We start from the raw sequence: 23,000 nt of genomic DNA, 5'->3' as shown, positions 1-23,000 counted from the left end.
AACTTCGTACCAGGGTTTCTATCTTATAAGCTCTTTCCCAAATATTTACATTCCTTCAGCCTTTCTCTGTATCTAACATTCCGAATCTCTGTTAGTATCTTCGTCACTTGTCTCTGGACTCTCTCCATTTGCAGTGAATCCCAGTTGACCAAATTTGAGCACAGTAATTTAAGTGTATTCTGACCTATGGTTTATCGAATGGTACAATATCTATACATGTTTGCGTTCTTCTTATCACACCGGCACTGCGATGTGAAAGCTTTACAATACTCGCAATATGACCCAGTCTATTCCCAGTTATCACTCCCAGATTGTTAATCTCATCTACCTCGTTCAGAACAGCGCCATTAATAAAGTGCGTAGTCATATTTCTTCAACAATTTACACTTAATAATATTAAATGCCACCTCTATACTCCTTTGTCCAAACTAAATGTGCCTTCAAATCTTTGTGAAGGGAATTATCATCCGCAGCGCTGCTTATAAATTATCCCAAGCATTAGAAAAAACAGAAGATCCACTGTCAATCCACATCATATATCATTGACAAACATACTGAACAGCAGGGGGCTCAAGAACAGAACCCTGAGGTATGCCACTGCTTACCCAGATTTGAGCTACTGCTCCACCAACACAACTTGCTGGTATCATTCAGAGAGCCAATATCCGATCCCTCTCACCTATATACTATCCGTTTCCAACCGCTGAAGTTTGTTCATCAAATGCAAAGAATACGGATGATACACCCTTATCAAACACATTCGTAACTTAATCATAAAATGCAAGTAAATTTCTGAGACAAGATCTGTCCTTTGCAAATCCATGTTGACCACCATAAAGATTCTTATTTCCATCCATTTCTACCCAATCATGTATAGCTGTGGAGCCTGTATAGTTCAGTGGATGTGGCGTTTGCATACCGCAGCGCTTGGCCGCACGATGGAAGATTTGAATTGGAGTCTAGTCGGCGACTAGAGGAAATTTTTCTAAGCCTTTTTTCGACCGGTTCTCGAGTTAGTCGATCTCTGGCACGGGAAACCGGGTTTTTTCTCCAGGAAACTCGGGTTTTTCGTCCCGTAAACTCAAGAAAATCGACCGTAGAACCCACATTATTTCAGACATTAAATACGAGTGTTAGGGTCAGGGACCACGAGATGGCGGAACTTGTTGAGCCGTCACTCTTCACTGCGTGCCGCTTAATTAGTGATAGCCTTGGGTTAGCTATCTCTGATAGGGTACCAGTGGAGATTGAACTGCCCACACAGTCTCCAAAAGTTAGATAGGGCTAAAAACGGCCTCGCCTAGTCCTAATATATACGGGAATAAAAAGGCGTTAGCTGAGAGAGAGATCTACTCAGTCCTATATTCTCTTCCTAACCAATCTCTCCAACACCTTGACTTGATTTAACAGTTAAAAGAAGCTTCATATCTCTTCCTTTAATTTTATTTTAGAAAATACAATAGACGGAACGTGAAGAATCAATTTTGACTGCGCTTTTGGGCTATGGTTTCGAGAATAACGAAATGGCAATACGAAATTCGGTATTTTCATGCATTTACTATTAGGTTTCGTTTTTTATTTGTTTACCCGCCGTTTATAATCGTCAGGATGTGATCTGAGTGTTTCCTAGTAACTATATTTTTCTTTATTTATTCATGTTTTCTTTGATGTATATATCATTATTTTCCGTAAAAGGCTAGTTTTTTCCGCACTTAATTGTCATGTAAGTAGTTTCATTTATGTATTTATTTTTTAAATAGGAGCAGGTAAGATCGATATTCCATCTTAAAATGTATTCGTATGGTTATAATTTTTTTTTTATTTTTTGAATGACTGATATAAATTTCTTTTTGTGTTAGCAGGTTACTTGTAATTTCGTCATTTTATTAATCGAATTTCTCACGTTTTGACAGTTTTATATTTGGTCGATTGGTAGAGCCTCTGCTACTAATGGCTCACGCAAAAAGTTAAGCAAGTTTGAACGCGGTTAGTAGTTGGAAGGGAATCAATCGTTCGATGCTGTTGGCATACTCTCCCTCGATGAGTCTTTGGACTCCCTGGAGGTGTCACATAATAATAATAATATTAAAGTTTTTTCAGCTTCTAACACAATACAGCTCCATGCCCCAAAGAATGACCAAACCTTAGTGAGATCAACTGGAAAGCAGAATTAGGACATGGTGAGGATGATTCTCCATTAGTGGGACAATACTTTTAAGGAAATGGCTTCACCATGATACTGCTAGACTTTGCAAAGGCATTTGACAGTATGCCACACAGAAAACTATTACAAAAGTTGGAGCTAATTCATGGAAGTTTTTTTTTTCTCCCCCCCCCTTTTTTTTTTTTTTTCACTTGGCTATGCTACTAATTATATATTGGGTTTAAATCCTTTATCCAAGTGTGTGTAAGTAAACAAAGTTTGTGCCTGGGGAAACTCGTGGTAAAGGCGGTATAAGTGTCATCCGGCCAAGAGAACTTATACCACCTTTACCATGAGTTGCCCCAGTCCTGAAAGTACTTCAGGCACAAACTTTGCTTGCTCACACTTGAATAAAGGATAAAACCCAATATATAATTAGTTGGAGCAAATGGGAATGGATATGAAGCTAGGCTAGTGGCATGAATATGGGGGATGACAGACATACACCAGAGAGTAGTATATGGTGAGGTGGAATCTAGGAGAATGATAAGAATTCACTGATACACAAATTAAAAAGCGTCAGTGATATAGGGAAAGATTTAAGTGGGAGGGGAGGAATTTAGTTGTTTGCTGATGATGCAAAACTGGGGAGGACGATAGTTGATAAAGGTGATACCCTGCAGTTTGATTTAAATAAATTGGCACTATGGTCAAAGGATAATGATTGTCAGCTTACTGTTGCAAAATGTGAGGTTATGCATTTGTTGAAAAAAAAGGTTTCATAATGTGTATCACATGGTACCAGATTGTGAGAAATTGTTGATGCTAAGGACTTGGAAATAATGGTGGACAGAGAGTATATTGCAAAAGTTGGTAAAATAGCTCAAAAGATTATTTGGATGTTGAAAAAGATTCTAACAGGTTCTAACAGGATAATAAGGAAGTTATTATCCCTCTTTGCAAGGCTATGATTGGGCCACATCTTGACTCCCTGGAGGGGGGGAGAGTCGATCTGTGGCCCAATACTGTGCACAGATTTGGTCACCTGGGTATCTTGGGGATCAGTAGCTACTTTCATGATTTCAAACCACATCCACCACTATCCAGCTCCACTTCTGAATTATTGCATGCTCTCAGTTCCAACTTCAGTGATGTTCATTTCAGTTTCGTCAAACTACACACTTTATTTAACACACTCTTTCAGCTTTGTCAAGTACTGCTCAGTTTTTCACTTATGCATGCACTGTTTATTTTAACCAAAAGATGGCTTTTTGTGCACACATTTGTTCATTCTGATATCCCATGCCAGAGCTTTATACTTATTCTCTTCTTTTTAATATTGACTTAAAATCTCTGTGTCACTCTGTCTTATCAAACAAATTTGATATCTCTTCTCTCATAATTTTTGATTTCATTTGTTTAAATGTTGATTTTTCCAGTTCCAGCTTTTCTGATAGTGAAGTTATCTTCCTTGGAGATGTTAATGTTCACAATTATAACTGGCTATATCTAAATATACATTTCTAAATATACATTTCCAGAAATATGCAAACGTACTCCTTTATATTAGTATGCTTGTTTATTTCTATCACTGATTCAGCAGGTAGAGATACTGAGGCTTTTGTTGTTGCAAATGATCTCACAAATGGTTCACATATCTGCCATATATCCACCCTTCAAACAATCTTGATCCTTTCCCTAATAGTGACCCTTTTAAGCACAGTAATTACATGAGTAATTCATTCAATAATAATGTCACTCAATTTGAGAGATATTTTAGAGATAAATGGAAACAAACACAAATCAAGAATTACTTGCATAACAGGAAAGCATTTTTTTTTTATTGACCCCATGCGTGAGAAAGGCACAAGACATAACACAACAGTGCAGTGATTTAGGAGAAAGAGGGAATCTGAATCTATTAACAGCTTTCTTGAAAAGATGGGAAGGAGTTATTTTTGTTAGAATTAAGGTTTCTGAGTGAGCAGGAAACAAGTTTTGAATGAAAAGAATAAGTTTTTAAGAGGCCGAGGAGGCTATGAATATAGATGGTTATGCTTGGAAAAGCTTGATGTTTTTATAAGTTGAAAGTTCAGCTTATAAAAAGGCGAGGAAACTGATCCTGAAAGGAAATCGAAACATTATCAAAAGAGACTGGAAATGTTGCATTGTAATTTGCTAAGTTGTCTTCACCTCATTTGAGAATAATGAGAAGTTTCTTAAAACATTGAAGCTTTAAGATAATCCACATCCAAATGAATGGAGAATGTTGTTATCAACAAATTTCTTGCAGTTCCATTAGTTACAATATCTGCAAGAAAAGCAACTCAATGCACCAATCTATTCAAATCTTCTTGCAGTAACAGCAGTGTTAGTAAGTTCTGATATGATATTTACTGCAAGAGGATTTAAATTGGTTGGTGCATTGGCCTGAAGAATGGGGCTGTCACTTTAGTTTTGCTACCTGTAAAGTTATGCACTTTGGCCAGAGAAGATGGAATGAAATTTATCATATTGCAGGAACTTTGCTTTAAAGGTTGGAGGCAAGGGATCTGTGGATAGGGAACTGAAGTCCAGGGGGATATATTGCAAAAGCTGTAATGGTCACCCAGAAAATTACTGCTATAATGTGAAGAACCCTGACTGCTACCGATAAGGAGGGAGGAAATATTTAATGTTTTCACTGTGTAAGGCAGTAATTAGGGCCACATTTGGATTTCTGTGCACATATCTAGTTTGCTGCCGAGCAGTTAGCATATCCGCTCTCCAGGCAAAAGGCTGTGAGTTCGAATCCTGCCTTGGGCATCATGGATGTTTGTGATTGTCTGTGAAAATACTAGTGGTAGTGGAGGACAGCAGATGCCGTTGGCGTAGATGATGGAGTTCGCTGTAATTGGTGGATTGAGTGGTGTCCAAAGACTACGTGGAGGTGTCACATAATAATAATTATACTATTAATTATTATTATTATAATAAACAAATTCAAAAAAACAATGAAGATATTTCATTGTTTGCTGATTCAGTTATTTTCTGATGTTAACATCAGAAAATAATTAAATATCTTCAAACCTTGTACTATGTCCAAAAAATAGTAAGGCTTATTTGGTGATGGGCCTAACTTGCTTTTCAGCCAAAAGCAAAATTAATCTGACTAATATAAAATTTTTACTTAAATTAAAGAGGTCATTTAAAGGGCATACCTGGTTGGTATTTTTAGAAGGTAGCGATGACAAGATGCCGACCTGATTGGCTGAGTGGTTAGTATCCACTCTCCAGCCAGACGGCTGCTGGTTCGAATCCTGCCTTGGGCATGGATGTTTGTGATTGTCTCTGAAAATACTAGAGGTGGTGGGCAGTAGATGGCATTGGTGTAGATGATGCAGTTCTCTGCAGTTGGTGGATTGAGTGGTGGAGACAGAGAGCTGTAGAGTAGGTGCCCTCCCTCGATGAGTCCTTGGACTCCTTGGAGGTGTCACATAATAATAATAATAAAAAGATATTCAGAGCTATGGTTGTTTTGAGCTGAAAGTATAAGGGAAAGGTTTTGAGAGTGAAGCTCAATTTTGTGAACTTAAATATATATATATTCAATAACCAAAAATAAATAGTGAATAAAAACCAGTAAGCAGAGATGATGCATTTTGGAAAATTAAGAATTAAAATTATGAAAATCTAAAAGTTAAAGTACAAGAAAAAAAGAAAAGAAAAAAGAACAAACTAATAAAGTATATACAGGACTAGCAACATGATGGCATTCTGGCCATTTCCTGGGGAACCATCATCAGATTATAAGCAGCACAAAATTATGGGCATGCCACATGGTTTAAGATTATGTATTAAAGGGAGTTTGGGTGATTCAAGATTAATAGGAAGTAATTTATTTTGTTTAATTGACAAGAAGATGAGATTAACCTTTCTAATATAAAATTTTATATATTTTTATATTTACAATTTTTAATATTGCACTGAGGAGTGCCTCAGGGGTCTGTTTAAGGGCCATTACTGTGTACCTTGTATATTAATGATATTGGTGAAGATTTGGATGGAGATATTCAGTAGTTTGCAGATGATGCAAAGTTGGGATAAACCATAAAGAGTAGTGAAGATGTTGTGGCCTTACAAGAAGACTTGAATTAAATCGAGTGATTGAGCTCAGAGGATGTGAGTTCAATGTTGCAAAATGTAAGGTTTTAAAATTTGGAAAACAAAGATGGGATGCAGAATTTATGCTTGGTGAGAATATATTGTTGGAGGTAGAGGAAATAAGAGATTGGGGAGTGATAGGGGATAAGGATCTAAAATTTAGGGGACACATCGCCAAAATTGTGAAGACAACACAAAGGCTTCTGGGAATGATGCAGAGGACAATGACGTGTAGAAGTAGGGAGATTCTTGTTCCATTGTATAAGGCTTTGATTAGGCCGCACATGGACTATTGTGCCCAGATTTGGTCACCGGGTTTTCAGAAGGATGAAGAGATGTTGGAAAGGGTCCAAAGGCGACTGACTAAGGTAAGTGAGTCGAGTGTGAGGAAAGATTGAGAAGATGTAATTTGTATAGTCTGGTGGCCAGGAGGAAGAGGGGAGATATGATAGAAACCTACAAGTTGGTAAGGGGTTGTTATAGAATCAATGCTGGAGAAGTTCTACAGAGAATAGTGGGAGATCAGGGGAGAACCAGAGGTCATCTCTGGAAACTGTATAAAGAGGGTGTGAGTAGGGGAGTGAGAGGCAAGTTTTTTTCATGCAGAGTTGTGAATGATTGGAATGCCTTGCCTGAGAGTGTGGTGTCTGCAAGGAGTTTGAGTGTGTTTAAGACATGGTATGATTAGATGTGTGTGTGTGATAAAAGAACCTCCCAGATGAGTCTTTGACACCATGAGGTCTTGGGGTAATAATAATATAAAAATAGATAGGATCTTTTTGTGTTTTGTAGCATCCTGATTGATTCATATTGCTAGATGCTGAGCAACATAATTTGGTTTTATTTTTGAAATCAGTAATGGTAACTATCATTTGCAGTTTCGGTAGTGCTTTTTTAGTGGGTTGAATATGAGTATTCTGGTATGGTAATCTCGCTAATTACTGGATTATTGAGCAATTCTTTGCTGAAGCTGTTGGATTCAACTGGGCTGAATTTGTTTTAAGCCACTTATGATAGGCATTTTTTGTTTTGGATATAGGATTGGCATTTTGAACAGAGTGGGGAATGAAGGCATGGGTAATTCTGAGATTTTTACTCCTCTATGGAAAAGAGGAGTAAAAATCTTGACCTTCCCACTTGGCATTGTTGTAGTGCCAAAGTTCACATGGCTGTGAATGGCCAAGAAGAGGTTCCACCAGAGATGAACCTTGGATGAGATTGTGATCTGAGTTACCATGAGGAGTGGTTGCCAAAGTGGTCGATATACCATTGTTAGGGGTCGATTCGGGCTCAGGGGTTGATTGGGGGGTCGATAGAAAAATATAAGACATCATTGTATGGGTAATATTTAATTCGGTTAACTTGGATTACCTCCATCCTGCATGACGACGCAATTAAGAGTGAATCGTGGGAACAGTGACATTAAGAGGACCTATAAGATGGAGCAAGGTCAAGAAAATTGTTACTGAGGCCCATCAAGTAGGCCAAAATGACATATTTACCAATAAATGGATGTCGGTGGTTACCGCCTGGCGGGCGAGTGGGGAACGAGATTGCAACACGTGCACGGTTGCTTATTTACTTATACTTACACGTATTCAATCCCAGTCTCATTTTTGCGCATCGACATACAAGTGAGCATTAATGTTCTAAAATTCATCAACATACATATTATAATTCAATCGTTATTCATTCACGAACTAAACTTCTCTATGTTCAAGAGTTGAGCAGGGCTGGTAGTAATACCAGTGATATTAATACCAGTATATTAATATCACTAGTAATACCAGTGATATTACTAGTGATAGTAGTAGTAATAGTAATATAATAATATATACTATATTATACATACAATAAACACTGTAACTATAAAATAAACAATCTAAAAACTCACATAAGCGTCTTTTTTGCTTGCCCTATTATAATTACGTAATAGTAAAATAGAAGGGACGGATAAAAAGTCAAGAACCTCTTGAAGGGATTGACGATCAAAGAAGTTTGGCGACCCCTGGTGTACATGGAAGAACAACTGGTTAAGAAAAGATCCAAAGCATTGGATGAGTGGAAGATTGTCAACTCAACTTCTCTTCTATCTTGGACAGTGGAGTTGGAGTTAGATGACTTCACTGTTAGGAAATTTGTATTGCAGGAAATTGGGCTTCAAGAATAAGTCAAATAGATTATGTTGATTTTCAGAATTGAGGGATTGGTAGAGACAGCAGGTGAATCATGCATAATGAGGCCAGGAAATCTTAAGTCATGGGTCATAAAGGGGATGTCAATTTCCAGAGGATGTCTAAATTCAAAATTAGACATCCTCTGGAAATGAATATCAGATCACATAAAAGTATCATCCTTATGGCAGAAGGAATCATACAGGTTGTTGTGGCAGAGAGTTTTGGATTCATTGAACAACACATTGGGTTTGGCTTCTGCAAGTAGTTGTGCATCTGTGGCCTTCTAACAGAAGAATTGTAAACAACTTGGATACCAAAAAATGCATCTGGTCCTGATGGAACCCCACAATTTATTCTTTGAGATGTGCTCCTGAATTAATACCTGTTCATTATCATCTATACATCATATCATACTCAGTTGGCATCTACCAGCATAAAAGTAAGTCAATATACAGCTAATTCCAAAAAAGAATAAAAAAAAGGGGGGTAATTAATGTCTACCATCAAAGTCTTGATCTCATTGTTCTAAGCTCAGTGTTGTCTAAAGTGAATGGAGTAGGGCATCTTCTTCAGCTCTTGGAGAAACCTGTGCTGTTGCATTTCACATTTCCAAGGCATTGTGAGGGCTTCCCAACAGACTGCCATCATATGGTCTACTTTTCCCCTTTGGAATTGGATTGCAAAGTCTGAAGAGAAAACATCCAGTTTTCTCTTCAGACTGTGCTGTTAATGTAGCTGTTCCTCAGGATTCTTATTTGGTTCACTCTCCACTACCAATACATAAACTAAATTCCTCTTACAGACTTTATACCATATTCACAGTTTTGCTCATGATAACACTCCACTCATTCAACTAACCTTGCAATGTTCAAACATGTCAAGTTTTTAATTCATCTACAGTGTGTACTAAACCCTCATCCTCTCACCCCTTCAGTTGAGCAATAACAACCAACCTGCAATGCTTCCAAAACATATTTTATTTATTTTTTTTCTCTCACAAAATAAGACCTTAGTTCTTATCTGATTATTTTTGACAATGTTCAACTTAACAGTGAAGATCAGATCTCTCTTCTTGGACTGAGTTTTACTCGTAGCATTTCTTGATATGATTACATCACTTTAAATTAAAGATGCCAAGAAATTATGCTCTTGATTGAATCCTTTATCCAAGTGTAGGCAAACAAAGTTTGCACATTAAGTATCTTTACAACTGGGCTACTTGTATACAGATGGTAATGACTTCACATCAGTTATCTTAGTATCACATAATACAATGCACACCCCCTTTCCCATAATGCTTAGCATGTGTAATGCTAAGCATTATGGGAAAGGCCACTACCAGCCCTCTATATACAAGTAGCCCAGTTGTGAAGTTACTTCACTTATAAACTTTGTTTGCATACACTTGGATAAAAGATTAAACCAAGAATATAATTTGACATCTTTAATTTATAGCATAACAAAGTGAAAAACTTGCAATGTTTCTTTGATCCAGAGTATATTAATAGCATGATGCACGTTTTGGTTACTTGTATTTCATTATTCTACTTTGGTAAGGGTAGCAAAAGTATGAGCAGCAGTTAGCTAATGAAGCCAAAAAGAATCCTAGGGAGTTCTTTTGATATGTAGCCAGCGAAAAAAGAGAGAGAGAGAGAGAATGATTATGGAAAGATGACATTGATTGGAGAAAATGGTATAAGAACAACTACTGTTGAGGATATAGTTCAGCAGTGGTGGCTTTTAAGAATTTATAGTGTTACCAGCCCAAACTGCACGTAAATCGTGCGTTATCCCCACCAGGTAGCGGTTTGGTGTGGTCTGCATTGAATTTAGCTCCAGTGTTGAGTATACTAGCCAGTACTGATACTAGTTCTAGCCTGCACAGCATGTTGACTATTGCAAAATACAACTATTGCTACAAAACGAATTATATAAAATACTATTGAGTGGTATTATATTACAAACAAGAAAATAACAGTTTTTAGATAAATATATAAAAATTTAAAAATGCCAATTAATAAAACAGGAAGTTTATTTTATACTGGAGGGGCTGCAGCCGTTATGAACGAGCTGCCACTGTAGTTCAAATATTTAATGCATAAAGGTCTTTCATTCTTGTGAATGTGACATCATGGAGAGTTTGAGAGCAGTTGATGATGAGGAGGAAGTATATGGGGAATTCAGCAAACTTAATGTTAATAAGGCTGTGGGACTTCATAATATTGCCACGTATTTTGATAGAATGTGCAAGACTCATGTTAAACAAATATTTCAAGGCAAATGCCAACTCCCTAGTACATTCCTTCAAAATATGTGGCAATATTATCAAGTCCCACTGCCTTATTAACATCAAGTTTGCTCAATTCCCCATATACCTCTTGCTCACTTATAGTAAGTCTCCTCACCTCATCATCATCATTAACTGCTCTCAAAATCTCCATAGTTTGAGAGCAGTCAAGTTCCAAGAGAGTGAAAGGAAGGCAAGATTGTGCCACTTCATGAGGGAAATGACAGAACTCGAGCATCAAATTATAGGCCTATCTGTGTGTCAGTTGTTGGTTAAAGTGTTGGAGAGGAGGTTCCACCACACTGGAACCGCCCTCAGTTGTAAGGGCAGTTCCACCGGAACAAAGATTGTGGGCTCTCTTGGTAAGAGTTTTAATAATGCCATATTGTTGAGCAGGGTGGTGGTGGTGAGAGAGTTTGTGACACAGGCAGATACATTCACAAACTCTCCCACCACCACTCTGCTCAACAATATGGCATTATTAAAACTTTTACCAAGAGAGAGCCTACAATCTTTGTTCCAGTGGAACTGCCCTACAACTGAGCTTGACCACATACATAACACTTTCCTCTCCAATGGTTACAATGATCACAGTATTAAACACGTAATCAGGTCCTCCCCCTTTCCTCGGTTTTCTCTTCAGAAAGAGTTGAGAAATGCCATCACCATACCCTACATCCGTGGCACATCCGAAAAAATAGCCAAGATTTTAAAAAAGTACAACCTACACACAGCATTTAAGCCCCACCGCAAATTTGCTACCCTTATCCGCTCTACAAAAGATCAGCCCCCTCCTCTCTCAGTGCCTGGAGTCTATAAAGTACCCTGTTCCTGTAAACTGCCGTACTTTGGACAGACAGGCAGATCAGCCACTATCCGCCTGGAGGAACATAAGTCATACATCTGCAAACATGACTATGGTCAGTCAGGCCTGCCGACCATGTTTTGGATACAACCCGCAGGATCTCATGGAAAAAACCACCATGTTCCACCACAGCAAATTCAAAAAAGAGAGACTATTCTTAGAATATCCTGTTCCTGTAAACTGGCATACTTTGGACAGACAGGCAGATCAGCAACTATCCGCCTGGAGGAACATAAGTCATACATTTGCAAACATGGTCGGCAGGCCTGACTGATCATGTTTGCAGATGTATGACTGGCTGACCATGTTTGTCATGTTGCAAACATAACAAACATGGTCAGCCAGGCTTGACTGACCATGTTTTGGATACAACCCGCAGGATCTCATGGAAAAAAACCACCATGCTCCACCACAGCAAATTCAAAAAAGAGAGACTATTTTTAGAATCAGCAGCAGCTCTCAGAAATCAATCGAATCTCAACAAATATGGTTGCATTAAGCTTCCTAAGATTTGGGAAACGCTTATCACCAGAGGTCCCACTTTACATTCCAGGCCACCTACAACCGCTCTTAGAGGGCACTTCACCTAGATAGGACTTTAGTGTCACCCACGTAGTTGGGCTTAGTATTGTGTGTTATTTGTTTTTATGTTACATGGTTTTTTTGTAATCCCTGAAGATGTCTCATTTACTGAGATGAAATATATAGGAAGTATTAAATTCTGTTTTAATCCTTTCTGAGTGCTGTATACAATCCATTAAGCCTTTACACATGGATCTTAGGGTAATAATAATATTTACTTCAGCCTTGATATCACTTCTGGGTCTGGCTCATGCTGATGGTATTTGTCTTTGAGTTGGCTTGCTTCTTGGGGAGTAGATGGGCTCTGCTCATAAGTTTTTGCTTGAGTGGTGCCACCACTGAGTTTCCTGTCCTGGAGTCATTCAGATCAGGAGTGGCCCTTTGGGGGTCGCTCAGTGAGACTTCTTGTAGATACTCAGTTTTTGGAGAGAAATCCCTCCCTTGAACATACCTCGATAAAGGTCGAAATCAATCTCTGTAGTGGCTCTTCCCAATAATACTTAGCATTTTACATGAAAGGGTGTGTGCTTTGCATTATGGGATACTAAGGCAATTGATGTGAAATCATTAGCCTCTATGTACAAGTAGCCCAGTTGGAAAGATACTTCATGTGCAAACTTTGTTTGCTTACACTTGGATAAAGGATTAAACCAAAATTATAATTTCTTGGCATCTTTAATTTATAGTATAACCAAGTGAAAAAAACTTTCAACATCCTATCATGTCACTTCTATAGCATTCTCAGCTTCCACAAAACTTTACACCCTTTTTCGCTCAAGACATTACTTTTCATCTGTCCAGTTACTCTATACAGATCTCAGATCTGTACAACTTTGGAATACTGCTCTTATATTTCCAGTGATGCTGTTCAACAGAACATTAGCATCCACATCTGCACCATTTCTACTAAATCTATATCAGCATTAGCAAGATTGCCAAAAATGTTTGGTAATCATTGCTAATGATTAACTTTTTTTTTCCACTATATAATTTAAGGAAATTATAACGTACTAGGATATACATTAAAATAAATTTTAATATATTTCAATATTTCGGCAACGTTACGTTGCCATTTTCAAGAACTTAAGAACAAGACACATGCATGCAGGCACAACAAAACAGTAAATGAGGAAGAAGACTGAAAAAAAAAAAATAATAATAATAATAATCACCAAAGCTGACAAAGGGAATGCCACAGTATTGCTTAACCAAAAAGATTACACAGGTAAGCTGAAATCCCTATTGTTAGATCGGGCTACTTACCTCCCTATTGAGTACAATCCCACCAACTCTCAAATTAGAAAACTCCACAGGCTCCTTAAGAAGGTCATTTCTTGGCCTGTGGAAATCACTAGCAAATTAAAACCATAATAACTCCATATCCCCCCCCCCCCCCGTATTTATGGACTCCCAAAAATTCACAAGGAAAATGTGCCATTACGTCCCATAGTGGATGGCATTGATTCCCCCACATACAAACTAGCTAAACATTTGGCCAAAGCTCTCTCACACTATACTGGCAACACACCTTCATACATAAAAAAACTCAGCCCACTTCAAAGCCAGCATAGAAAACCTTACACTCAAACACACTGACATAATGGTCAGTTTTGATGTCTCCTCCTTATTCACAAATGTCCCACTAAAAGAATCCTTAGAGCTAATCCAAGCTAAATTTCCTCCTGATATCACAGCCTAATTCAGTTCACAATGAACTTAGGCTATTTTGTTTGGCAAGGGAAATTCTACAAACAAATAGAGGGGACAGCCCTCTATTTGTTTGTAGAATTTTGCAGCCTTGGCCAACTTTTATATGGAGACTTTTGAAGAGAAAGCCTTAAACTCTGCCTCCACAAAAACCAACTATTTGGCTTCGCTATGTAGATGATGTATTCGCTATTTGGCCACATGGCTCCGATGCACTCCTCTCCTTCGTAACACACTTAAACAACCAACACCCCAGAATCAAATTCACCCTGGAAGAGGAAAAAAACAACTGCATTCCTTTCTTAGACACACTAGTCACCTGCCAGCCTGATGGAACCTTAATTTTCTCAGTATATAGAAAACCCACCCATACAGGCAGATACATTCACCAACAATTCCCCCCCCCTCTCACAACAATATGGAGTCATTAAGACACTACACAACAGGGCTAAACTTATCTGCTCGAATCACAGAACTAAACCACATTCTCGACACTTTCTCAGCCAATGGCTACCCCCCCCCCAAAAAAAAAATCCAAAAAATATTGAAACCAGTAAACCACAACCCCCCCCCTCCCTCACAACAAGGATTACTCTAAATCCGTCACCATACCCTATATCTGAGGCACCTCGGAAAAAATCACAAAAATCCTAAAAAAACATAACTTAACTTCTTGTTACAAACCATATAAAAAATTGGCATCCCTTATCTGCTCTACTAAAGACCAACCTCCCCCCCCCCCTAGACCTACCTGGTGTATAACGGGTTCCTTGCAGCTCTAAGCTGTCCTACCTTGGCCAAACAGGCAGGAGAGCAAATATCAGGATTTCAGAACACAAGGACTACATCCGGTTTCACTAATACAGCCACTCTGGTCTTGCTGACCATGCGCTGGATACCTGCCATAGAATACTGTGGAAGAAAGCCAGGATAATACACCATAGCAAATACAGATATGAAAGGCTTTTCATGGAATCAACTTCAGCCCTAAGAAACGATCTAAACCTCAACAAATTTGGCTGCATGAGACTTCCTCAAATTTGGGAAACCCACATCAGAAGACCTTCAGCCCAATCGCCCAAGAATACCAACATTGCTCGCTAGAGGGCACCATCAGGACTTTAGGAGAAATAATAGCTTCAGACTTCTTCCTCATTTACTCTTTTGTTGTGACTGCGTGCACGTGTCTTGTTCTTAAGTTCTTGAAAATGGCAACGTGACATTGCCGAAATATTGAAATATATTAAAATTTATTTTAATGTATATCTTAGTACGTTGTAATTTCCTTAAATTATATAGCGAAAATGCATAACCAACATCTAAGCCTTTCCACGAGAATAATGATTAACTGCTGATTCACTGAACCTGCTACTTCCAGTTATCTTTCATTCCATCTACCTCAGTTCTATGGAACAGCCTTCCTCATGAATTATTATTATTACACCCTCCATGGAGTTGGCAGACTCATCGTGGGAGGTTCATTCAACTGACAATGTATTTATCATATAGAATCTTAAAATCCTTAACACTCTTTGCATTAACAACACATTCTGGTAATGCATTCCATTCACTGACAGTTCTCCATGTAAAAAAAATTTACTCTTCACCACACCTTTACAAAAATTCCAGGGATGACCTCTGGTTCTTCCCCTCTCACCTTCTACTTTTTTTATAATCCCCTCTGGATTAATATGATAAAATCCTCTCACTAAGTTAAATGTCCATGTCATATCACCTGTCTTCCTCCTATCCACCAAATTGCAATCCACATTTCTTCAACTTCTCTCCAAAGTCCTGACATTGTCTTAGTTACTTGTCTCTGGACCCTCTCCAATGTCTCCACATCACATTGAAAACCAGGTGACCAGATTTGAGCACACTAGGCCAAGTGTGGTCTCACCTAGCTTTATACGGTGGCACAACCACTTCTTTATCCCTACATGTTAGAGTATTTCTTATCATAGCAGCACTGTGCAACCTTTACAACACTAGCAATGTGCCTTCTAAACTTCACTCTACTGTCAAACTTCACTCCCGAATCTCTAATCTCATCCACTTCCTGCAGTACAGCACCACCAATATAGTACACAGTCTTATCTTTCTGCACTCCAAAATGCAACACCTTGCACTTATTGATATTAGCACTACAACCCCACTCCTTTGTCAATTAACATCAGCAGTGCTGCTTATAATTCTTCCCAACTTTGCATAATTAGCAAACAACTGAAGATCCCCAGTCAGTCCACATGATATATCATTTACAAACAATTTAAACAGCAGGGGCCCAAGAACAGAACCCTGGGGCACACCACTGCTCACCCATCTTTTTTTTCAGACACTGCTCCATCATACACAACCTGCTGGTATCATTCAGAGAGCCAATCTCTGATCCATCTAACCAATATACTATATATTCCCAACCTCCGCAGCTTGTTTACCAACTTATCATGTGATACTCTATCAAATGCGTTTGCAAAGTTCAATAATATCACTGTATATGATTCTCCTTTATCTAACACATTTGTTACCTTATAAAATGCAAGTAAATTGCTAAGACCGGACCTACCTTTACAAATTCATACTGATCATCATAAAGAATGCTGTGTCTATCAACCCTTATCTTGTGTTCTATTCCTTACCAATCACTCCAACACCTTGACCACAACTGCAGTTATACAGACTGATCTATATTTGGAGACTTCTGTCCTAGAACCATATTTGTGGAGTAGTACTATTTTGCCTTCTTTCCACTCCTTAGGAACCCTACCCACTGCAAGACGTTCATTAAATAACCAGGTCAAGAGCATAGCCAACTGTGGTGCACATTCCTTAAGAATACGTGATGATGTGTCATCCATTCTCACAGCCTTATTAATGTCTAACCCAACCAACATCTGATACACCTCTAATTCTTTCACTTCCAATTCTAATACTTGCCTCTCTTCTGTATGTTGCATGGCATCATTTACACCAGTATGATATACGCTGATAAAGCGCTTGTTCAATAATTCCACTATATCCTTTGCAGCTGTTATTCTGCTGCCATGACTATCCCGCAGTGTTAACCTGCCATAATTATTATTTTTGTTGCTTGCCATATACAAGAAGAAGTCCCTTGAATTAACCTTGGCCTGACCAGCCAATCTCCTCTCATACCATACATTTTATTTCTTTATGCTTGTCACTTTCTTAGTGTGCACTTTACCTATCAGACAACCAATCCTGAATCCAGTTGACCAACCTGACATCCAAACCCATGTACTGCAACTTAAATATCAGCTTATCATGTGGCACCCTGTCAGATGCCTTCGCTGAATCCAAGAAAATGTTAGTATATGCCTTTCTCTCATCAACTGCTCTTGTAACTATCATAAAAGGCTAGCATATTACTAAAACAACAGTGCCCCTTAACAAATCCATGTTGACTCTCGCAGATAACATTACTCTCATCTGCCCAATGCTGTATATGGTCCCTCACCATATACAGGTGACTTCTGATGACACACAAACTGGTCTATAATTAGACACTTCCAGTCTGCTACTGCCCTTATGCAATGGCACTATCTTACCTTCCTTCCTTCCATTCCCTGGGCACCTTTCCCATAGCCAGACTTTCATTGAAAAGCCAGGTCAAAGAAGCTGTCAGTTCTTTAGCACATTCTCTCAAAACTCGTGGTGAAATACCATCCAGTCCCACAGCTTTACTGACATCCAGAGTACTCAGTATTTGGAACACACTCTCCTCCTACACCTCTAAACCTCGAACCTGCCCTATCTCTCTAGTATTAAAATTTACTCCTCCAAGATGAAATACTCCAATAAAGTTTTCATTGATCAATTCCAGTATGTCCTCTGCATCAGTCACTTTATTCCCATTTCTACCCCACAATCATTTCTCCTCCTATTGGCCACATAGCTTAAAAAATTCCCTAGGATTTTCTCTGGATCTTAGGGCCAATCTCTTCTCATATTCCAGTTTTGCCTTCCTTACCATACTATTCACTCTCCTGCCCTGTGTCTTATATTCTTCATGCATCTGCTCTTCACCTGTCTCCTTATATCTCTTCCATAGCCTCTTTTTCACGTGCAGTTTCTGCTTAATATTGTTTGTCATCCAGTTTACACCAAATTGTGTCCTCTTCTTCACTTGTGGAATGCAGCTTACTATTGCTGCTAACAAATATTCCTTCACAATTTCCCAAGCACTTATGATATCCCAGCCTTCCAATTCCTCCTTCCATGAAACTTCCCCAAGTTGATATCTAAGACTATTATAATCACCTGCTTTATAATTCCACATAAGTTCCTGTCTCTTTGATACTCCTACATGTCTATTCATTTTCCAAGTCAAAACCACATGGTCACTCTCTCCAACTGGTGGGAAATATGTCATCTCAGTTATTATCAACTCTTCTGATGCAATGACCAAATCCCAAATCCAAAACTCTTGTTCCCTCTATTACATGTTGCCTAAGACATATGACCCTCAAGAATTCTAGAGATTCCTTTCTCTTATTGCTACATGCATCTTCCTCTTCCCAATTTATACTGCTGTAGTTAAAATCTCCCATAACAATCATTCTTCTTGCACTTGCCAAGCTCAATCGTCTAAACATCTCATGGTTCCCACCCTCTGTGCTCCTTGGTTTGTAGCAAGGAGCACAGAGGGTGGGGACCAGGAGATGTTGCAAACAAGAATTAAAGGTTTTAACTTCAAGGTCTATGTGCATGCACATGTAAAAAGAAAGCAGTTCATTACATTTAGCTGGAAGATAATGAGGGGTAGAGTTTGAACAGTAGTTTCTTTTACTGATAAGGTTGAAAATATATCGAATTACCTTTAATGACCATTACTGGAAATAGGAAATTCATATAACTGTAAGAATAAATCAGTTATTATTATTATGGGCAACTTCAAGGAGTCCTCAGACTCATTGAGAGAAGACTTAAACATCATGTCAAGCACTATCCAACATTTGTGCAGTATCTATCATACTTTGCTTTGAACTTATTCACAGTCAACACACCCACAACAGACTCTGGCAACCTATTCCACTCATTCACTACTCTCCAAGCAAAAATCCTAGTTCTAACACCCTTGCTAACTACTCTGAATTAATCTTGTAAAAAAACCCTCAGTAATTTGTATGTCTCAATCATATCACCCTCCCCCTGTCAACCAGGTTCTGTAACCCACAAATCTACAACCTGTTCTTGTAAGGTTCATTCCATAGACCTGCTACCATCTTGTTCACTCGCCTCAGGATCCTCTCCACCTCCTCCTCATCACCAAGAAACCCTCGCACCCCCAGAGGAATAATAGCCTGCTTGTCTCTGCTCGTCAAAGTATTCTTCAGTAACTAAGTGATCTGATGAGCTGCTTTAGCCACTTTTGCTATGTGCCCCCTAAACTTTAACTCCCTATCTACCAGCACTCCCAAGTCTCTTGCTTTGTCAATTTCCTGGAGTACAGTTCCACCAATGTGGCATACAGCTGGTAATCTTTTCACCCCAAAATACATGACCTTACACTTTGCCACATTAAAATGACATCCATTTTCTTTTGTGCAGTCTGCCAATCTATCCAAATCATTCTGCAAAATTTTGACATAATCTGTATTAACTATTGCTCTACCCAACTTTGCATCATCGGCAAATAACTGAACAGTTCCTCTCAGATCCTTTCCTATATTATTAAAGTACAAATGAAACAGTAGCAGTCCTAGAACAGAACCCTGCAGTATGCCACTACTCATAGGCCTTCTTTTGAACTCTACTCCTGAATAAACTACACTCTGATATCTCTCCATCAATCACCCTCTTGCTGTCTATAGAAAATAATTTTAAAAAAATTATTTTTTTCCTAATTAGTAACCAATTTATTAATAAATAAATCTGTAATTTATTTATTAATAAATTGGTTACTGATTAGGAAAAAAAAATTTTTTTAAATTATTTTCTATAGGCAGCACCCCCACTTAAAGCTTCATGGGCCGCCACTGGCAGTATCACTATAAAGCCATTTCCTTTATCTGGCTCAGCTGTCATTATAATACAAATTCACATTTGTATTATAAAACTTGAGCAAGTTAGTGAGGCATGACCTACTGTTCACAAAACCATGTTGCCCCCCCCCCCATATAGCATCCCATTTCTGTCTATCTATTCTTGTATTTTGCTCTTGACCACCTTCTCCAATACTTTAACAACAACTCCTGATATGCTGATTGGTCAGTAATTTGCTACATCAATCATGAAGCCTCCTTTATGCAGTGGAACTATTTTCTCTTCTTTCCACTCCCTCGAGACTAACCCAGAGCTGAGACTTAGATTAAACAATGTGGTATGCTGTCTTTGTCTCTCTCATTACTGCAGTATCTCCACCTGAATGATATACTCTTACAAAGCTAACTCTTTGTAATTCTACTATTTCGATTGATTCAGTTACCTCCCTACCATCAGCATTCATTAAAATCATTCTGCCATAAAAATTTTTCCTTTTACTTGCAACATATTCTGCACTGTTACTTTCCTTTAATACCCTGCTTTTGCCTTTTTTATCACACTGGTTACTCTTCTGGCCTGTACTTTGTACTGCTCATGTGCCTGCTGGTCACATTTCTTCTTGAATTTCCTCCACTTTTTTGCAGCTCCAGCTTAACGATGATATTCATCCATGTAACTCCCACTTGATTTACTCTCCTGACTCTAGGTATGCAGCCTGCCATTACCTTCCTCAAACACTCCTTTACCACTTTCCATGCACACTATCAACATCCTGCCCTTGCACTTTTACATGCCATGGCACCGATCCAAGCAATCTCCTAAGCTTGTCATACTTACCAGCCCTGTAATTCAACATATACTCCTCTCTTAACTGAAAATTCCATACATTTAACCACCTCCCAAGTCAAGACCATATAATCACTTTCACCAATTGGTGGCAACAACATGGCCATATTTGTTATTGACATGCTCGGATGCAGTTACCAGTTCAAGCACTCTTGAACCCTAGTATATTCTATCACAAGCTCAGGTAATAATCCCTTAGTATCTGCATAAATTCCATTTCCTTCCAATCTGTGTTCTCATATTTGAAATCACCCATAATAATTATCTGTCCTCCACTTATTGAGTCTATTTGCTGATACATTCTATCTGCATCATGTTTTCCATCCCCTGGACTATAACAGCATCCAACTGTATATTTAGTTCTGCTGGCCTTAATCTCACATCAGATAGCCTCAAATGTGTGATTTTCACTGGCCTGCAGTTGAACTAATCTCTTTGGTTGCATTTCATTGGCTATCATCAATAACACTCCTCCATCCATTCTTTTCTCTATATCCCACTAACTATATAATCTTCTGTTAGCCATGTCTCACTAATGCCAATAACCTTTGGCCAGGATGAGCCAACCAATGCCAAAAATCCTCCTGCTTGTTCCAAATGCTCCTATCATTAGTGTACATGAAGTGCAAAAGTCTGTTAGGTCCACCTCTGTCCAGACACTTTATACTAAAGTTAGTATAAAGTTTCAGGATAGAGGTGCTCCCCCTCCCCAAAAAAAAAAATTAGTTTCCCTGATTCTGCACATCCACTTTCACTTCATTCAACAAAACCCTCTTTCTGGTCTCCAAACACCAAATCCATTCAGATGCAAACCATCCTTCTTGTATAAGTCCTTTTGCCTGTTAAACTCACTCCACATATCCACAAACTTCACTCCGTTCCTCCTGCATAACCTATACATCAAGTCATTCGCTATTATGGCCCTCCTTAGCTCTACTCTGTCTCTGTCATACCATGGCAACAGACTCACTATCTTAACTCTCTCACTCTTTTCTTTTGCTACTTCCAGTTACTTATGGTGGAGGACAGAACATGGCTGTCTTTTTGTGTATTTTGTAATAAAATTAAAAGATGTGAGGAAATGCATAGGGAGAAGATAAGCTTATGAGTGAATATATACACATCCCAACCTATACATGGAATCTTGAATCTTTGGCCATAGTCGTAATTGCTTAGTATATAGTTCACTTGTTGCTTGTTTCTTTCTTGAGTTTGATGGCCCACAAACTGACAATGGGGTTATTTCCTACCTACTTCCTTCCTTCCTTTACATCATAACCAACTTCACATAAGTTATTATCATCATCATCATCCTAAGACGTTATGGATTCACAGACTAATATAAGAGGTCCCTTTTGTCATACACACAAATCTCATCATATTGTGCCTTAAACACATTCAATTTACACATCAAATTATGAATTTGTAATTTGTTCATGCCATTACCCCACTCCCTCAGAGAGAGAGAGAGAGAGTGGCTGACCTTTTGTAATGGATTTACTGTTAATAATGGATATATATACTGTTGCAAAAAGGTTCTTCATCCAACATTGCTGACTTCCTCAGTTATGTATGGTATTATAATCACTATACCCCCCCCCCCCCACACACACACATGCTCTGTTATCAGCTATTTCATGAAAAACTTTGAATTAAAGCTTGTTAATTCAGTTTTATCATCATCAGTGAGTGGTTTATTCAGGAGTAGAGTCCACAAGATGGCCTGTGACTAATGGTGTGCCACAAGGTTCTGTTCTTGGACCACTGCTGTTTAATTTGTTCATTAATGATATAGGAAAGGATCTGAGAGGAACAGTTCATTTATTTGCAGATGATGCAAAGTTGGGTAGGGCAATGGTGAATGCAGATGATGTTAAAATTTTGCATATTTTAATTTTGCAAATTTTGCATACATTTTGGGGTGAAAAGATTAGCAGCAGTTTACTACATTGGTGGAACTGTACTCCAGGGAATTGATGAGGCACGAGATTTAGGAGTGTTGGTGGATAAGGAGTTGAAGTTTAGGGGGCACATTGCAAAAGTGTCCAAATCAGCTCATCAAATCACTTGGTTGCTGAAGAATACGTTGACAAGCAGATTATTGTTCCTCTGTATCGAGCCTTGATAAGACCCCATCTCGACTACTGTGCCCAGATTTGGTCACCTATGTTTCTTCTTGATGGGGAGGAGGTGGAGAGGATCCAGAGGCGAGTGACCAAGATGATAGCAGGTCTGTGGAATGAA

General features: G+C 38.6%; 1 protein-coding gene across 2 annotated transcripts in view; it reads left to right on the top strand.

Annotated features, from left to right (window-relative positions):
- The first annotated feature begins 1,573 nt into the window (after window positions 1–1,573).
- LOC150098340 (DNA polymerase epsilon subunit 3-like) overlaps window positions 1,574–23,000 on the top strand; it is a 99,426-nt gene continuing 77,999 nt past the window's right edge. Inside the window, exon 1 of one of the 2 annotated variants that reach the window (XM_090405647.1) lies at window positions 1,574–1,629. The gene's annotated coding sequence lies outside the window, so the exon portion shown is untranslated. Of the gene's footprint in view, window positions 1,724–23,000 lie in introns of both variants that reach the window. The other variant, XM_090405646.1, reaches the window with a different exon arrangement.

Source organism: Typopeltis vanoorti, chromosome 15 (assembly GCF_054136105.1).
Source record: "Typopeltis vanoorti isolate ZY-2024b chromosome 15, IOZ_Tvanoo_1.0, whole genome shotgun sequence".
NCBI classification, from domain to species: domain Eukaryota; kingdom Metazoa; phylum Arthropoda; class Arachnida; order Uropygi; family Thelyphonidae; genus Typopeltis; species Typopeltis vanoorti.
This window is presented reverse-complemented; position numbering and strand designations above follow the sequence as displayed.